Genomic DNA, 5,606 nt, shown 5'->3' with positions numbered 1-5,606 from the left:
GAATTATGTTTTGGGGGTGAATATTGGAATGATGTTTTGGGGGTGAATATTGCAATTATGTTTTGGAGGTGAATATTGGAATTATGTTTTGTGGGTGAATATTGGAATTATGCATTGGGGGTGAATATTGGAATTATTTTTTGGGGGTGAATATTGCAATTATGTTTTTGGGAAATATTGGAATTATGTTTTGGGGGGTGAATATTGCAATTATGTTTTGGGGGTGAATATTGGAATCATTGTTTGGGGGTGAATACTTGAATTATGTGTTGGGGGTGAATATTGCAATTGTGTTTTTGGGTGAATATTGCAATTATGTTTTGGGGGTAAAAATTTGAATTATGTTTTGGGGGTGAATATTGGAATTATGTTTTGGGGGTGAATATTGCAATTATGTTTTGGGGTGAATTTTGGAATAATGTTTTAGGGGTTAATATTGCAATTATGTTTTGGTGGTGAATACTGCAAGTATGGTTTGGGGGTGAATATTGAAATTATGTTTTGGGTTTAATATTGGAATTATGTTTTGTGGGTGAATATTTTAATTATGTTTTGGGGGTGAATATTGCAATTATGTTTTGGGGGTGAATATTGGAATTATGTTTTGGGGGTGGATATTTGAATTATGTTCTGGGGGTGAATAGTGGAATTATGTTTTGGGGGTAGAATATTGCAATTATATTTTGGGGGTGAATATTGCAAATATGTTTTGGGGGTAAATCGTGCAATTATGTTTTGGGGGTGAATATTGGAATTATGTTTTGGGTGTGAATATTGCAATTATGTTTTGGGGGTTTATATTGCAATTATGTTTTGGGGTGAATATTGGAATTGTGTTTTGGGGGTGAATATTGCAATTATGTTTTTGGGGGTCAATATTGCAATTATATTTTTGGGGTGAATATAAGACTTATGTTTTTGGAGTGAATATTTGAATTATGTTTTGGGGGTAAATATTGGAATTATGTATTGGAGGTGAATATTGGAATTATATTTTGGGGGTGAATATAAGAATTATCTTTTGGGGGTGAATATTGGAATTATATTTTGGGGGTGAATATTGCAATTATGTTTTCTGGGTTAATATTGCAATTATGTTTTTGGGGTCAATATTGGAATTATGTTTTGGGGGTGAATATTGGAATTATGTTTTTTGGGGGAATATTGGAATTATGGTTTTGGGGTGAATATTTCAATTATGTGTTGGGGGTGAATATTGTAATTATGGTTTGGGGGTGAATATTGGAATTGTTTTTTGGGGGGGAATATTGCAATTAGGTTTTGTGGGTGAATATTCCAATTATATTTTGTGGGTTAATATTGGAATTATGTTTTGGGGGTGAATATTGGAATTATGTTTTGTGGGTTAATATTGGAATTATGTTTTGTGGGTGAATATTGGAATTATGTTTTGGGAGTGAATATTGGAACTATGTTTTACGGGTGAATATTGGAATTATGTTTGGGGGTGAATATTTTAATTATGTTTTGGGGTTGATTATTGCAATTATGTTTTGGGGCTGAATATTGGAATTATGTTTTGGGGGTGAATATTTGAATTATGTTCTGGGGGTGAATAGTGGAATTTAGTTTTTGGGTGTGAATATTGCAATTATATTTTGGGGGTGAATATTGCAAATATGTTTTGGGGGTAAATTGTGCAATTATGTTTTTGGGGGGTGAATATTGGAATTATGTTTTGGGGGTGAATATTGCAATTAAGTGTTGGGGGTTAATATTGCAATTATGTTTTGGGGGTGAATATTGGAATTATGTTTTGGGGGTGAATATGGAAATTACGTTTAGGGTGTTAATATTGGAATTATGTTTTGGGGGTTAATATTGCAATTATGTTTTGTTGGGGAATATTGGAATTATGTGTTTGGGGTGAATATTGGAATTATGTTTTGGGGGGTGAATATTCGAATTTTGTTTTGGGGGTGAATATTGGAATCATGTTTTCTGGGTGAATATTGGAATTATGTTTTGGGGGTGAATATTGCAATTATGTTTTGGGGGTGAATATTGGAAATATGTTTCGGGGGTGAATATGTGAATTATGTTTTGGGGGTGAATATTGGAATTATGTTTTTTGGGTGAATATTGGATTTTATGTTTTGGGGTGAATATTGCAATTATTTGTTGGGGGTGAATATTGGAATTTTGTTTTGGGGGTGAATATTGGAATTGTGTTTTGGGGGTGAATATTGCAATTAGGTTTTGCGGTTAATATTGCAATTATGTTTTGTGGGTTCTTATTGGAATTAGGTTTTGGGGGTGAATATTGTAATTATGTTTTGGGGTGGAATATATTAATTATGTTTTGGGGGTGAATATTGGAATTATGTTTTGGGGCTGAATATTGGAACTATGTTTTCGGGGTGAATATTGGAATTATGTTTTCGGGGTGAATATTGGAATTAGGTTTTGGGGGCGAATATTGGAATTATATTTTGGGGTTAATATTGCAATTATGTTTTGGGGGTGAATATTGCAATTATGTTTTGGGGGTTAATATTGGAATTATGTTTTGGGGGTGAATATTGGAATTATGTTTTGGGGGTGAATATTGGAATTATGTTTTTGGGGTGAATATTGGAATTATATTTTTGGGTGAATATTGGAATTATGTTAAGGGGGTGAATATTTAAATTATGTTTTGGTGCTGAATATTGGAATTATGTTTTGGGGGTGAATATTGGGATGATGTTTTGGGGGTTAATATTGGAATTATGTATTGGGGGTGAATATTGGAATTATATTTTGTGGGTGAATGTTGGAATTATGTTTTGGGGGTTAATATTGGAATTATGTTTTGGGGGTGAATATTGCAATTATGTTTTTGGGGGTGAATATTGGAATTGGGTTTTGGGGGTGAATATTGCAATTATGTTTTTGGGGTGAATATTGGAATTATGTTTTGGGGGTAAATATTGGAATTATGTATTGGAGGTTAATATTGGAATTATATTTTGGGGATGAATTTTGGAATTATGTTTTGTGGGTTAATATTGGAATTATGTTTTGGGGGTGAATATTGCAATTATGTTTTGTGGGTTAATATTGCAATTATATTTTGGGGGTGAATATTGGAATTATCTGTTGGGGGTGAATATTGGAATTATGTTTTTTGGGTGAATATTGGAATTATGGTTTTGGGGTGAATATTTCAATTATGTGTTGGGGGTTAATATTGTAATTATGGTTTGGGGGTTAATATTGGAATTGTGTGTTGGGGGTGAATATTGCAATTATGTTTTGGGGGTGAATATTCCGATTATATTTTGTGGGTTAATATTGGAATTATGTTTTGGGGGTGAATATTGGAATTATGTTTTGGGGGTGAATATTGGAATTATGTTTTGGGGGTGAATAGTGGAATTATGTTTTGGGAGTGACTATTGGAACTATGTTTTGGGGGTGAATATTGGAATTATGTTTTGGGGGTGAATATTGGAATTATGTTTTGGGGGTGAATATTGGAATTATGTTTTGGGGTGAATATGGGAATTATGTTTTGGGGGTTAATATTGCAATTATGTTTTGGGGTGAATATTGGAATTATGTTTTTGGGGTGAATATTGTAATTATGTTTTGGGGGTGAATATTGCAATTATGTTTTTGGGGTTAATATTGCAATTATGTTTTGGGGTTGAATATTGGAAATATGTTTCGGGGGTGAATATTGCAATTATGTTTTGGGGTTGAATATTGGAATTATGTTTTGGGGGTGAATATTGGGATGATGTTTTGGGGGTGAATATTGGGATGATGTTTTTGGGGGTGAATATTGGAATTATTTTATGTGGGGTGAATATTGGAATTATGTTTTGGGGGTGAATATTGCAATTATGTTTTGGGGGTAATATTGCAATTATATGTTGGGGTGAATATTGGAATTATATTTTGGGGTGAATATTGCAATTATGTTTTGGGGGTGAATATTGGAATTATATTTTGGGGGTGAATATTGTAATTGTGTTTTGGGGGTGGATATTGCAATTATGTTTTTGGGGTTAATATTGCAATAATGTTTTGGGGTTGAATATTGGAAATATGTTTCGGGGGTGAATATTGCAATTATGTTTTGGGGTTGAATATTGGAATTGTGTTTTGGGGGTGAATATTGGGATGATGTTTTGGGGGTGAATATTGGAATTATTTTATGTGGGGTCAATATTTGAATTATGTTTTGGGGGTGAATATTGCAATTATGTTTTGGGAGTAATATTGCAATTATATGTTGGGGTGAATATTGGAATTATATTTTGGGGGTGAATATTGCAATTATGTTTTGGGGGTGAATATTGGAATTATATTTTGGGGGTGAATATTGGAATTATGTTTTGGGGTGAATATTGGAATTATGTTTTTGGGGTGAATATTGCAATTAATATTTTGTGGGGGAATATTGCAATTATGTTTTTGGGGTAAAAATTTGAATCATGTTTTGGGGGTGAATATTGGAATTATGTTTTGGGGGTCAATATTGCAATTATGTTTTGTGGTTAATTTTGGAATTATGTTTTGGGGGTTTATATTGATTATGTTTTGGGGATGAATATTGCAATTATGGTTAGGGGGTGAAGGTTGCAATTATCTTTTGGGGTGAATATTGGAATTATATTTTGGGGGTGAATATTGGAATTATGTTTTGGGGGTGAATATTGGAATAATGTTTTTGGGGTGAATATTGCAATTAATATTTTGTGGGTGAATATTGCAATTATGTTTTGGGGGTAAAAATTTGAATCATGTTTTGGGGGTGAATATTGGAATTATGTTTTGGGGGTTAATATTGGAATTTTGTATTTTTAGGGGGTGAATATTGGAATTATATTTTGGGGGTGAATGTTGGAATTATGTTTTGGGGGTGAATATTGGAATTATGTTTTGGGGGTGAATATTGCAATTATATTATTGGGGGTGAATATTGGAATTGGGTTTTGGGGGTGAATATTGCAATTATGTTTTTGGGGTGAATATTGGAATTATGTTTTGGGCGTAAATATTGGAATTATGTATTGGAGGTGAATATTGGAATTATGTTTTGGGGGTGAATATTGCAATTATGTTTTGGGGGTTAATATTGCAATTATATTTTGGGGGTGAATATTTGAATTATGTTTTGGGGGTAAATATTGGAATTATGTTTTTTGGGTGAATATTGGAATTATGTTTTGATGGTGAATATTGTAATTATGTTTTGGGGTGAATATTTCAATTATGTTTTTGGGGTTAATATTGCAATTATGTTTTGGGGTTGAATATTGGAAATATGTTTCGGGGGTGAATATTGCAATTATGTTTTGGGGGTAAATATTGGAATTATGTTTTGGGGGTGAATATTGGGATGATGTTTTGGGGGTGAATATTGGAATTATTTTATGTGGGGTGAATATTCGAATTATGTTTTGGGGGTGAATATTGCAATTATGTTTTGGGGTAATATTGCAATTATATGTTGGGGTGAATATTGGAATAATGTATTGGGGGGTAATATTGGAATCATATTTTTGGGGTGAATATTGGAATTATATTTTGGGGGTGAATATTGCAATTATGTTTTGGGGGTGAATATTGGAATGATATTTCGGGGGTGAATA

The sequence above is a fragment of the Euprymna scolopes genome, chromosome 7 (genome assembly GCF_053919585.1).
Source record: "Euprymna scolopes isolate OS-2025 chromosome 7, ASM5391958v1, whole genome shotgun sequence".
NCBI lineage: Eukaryota > Metazoa > Mollusca > Cephalopoda > Sepiida > Sepiolidae > Euprymna > Euprymna scolopes.
The sequence above is the reverse complement of the archived record's forward strand: the minus strand, read 5'-3'. Positions refer to the sequence as shown.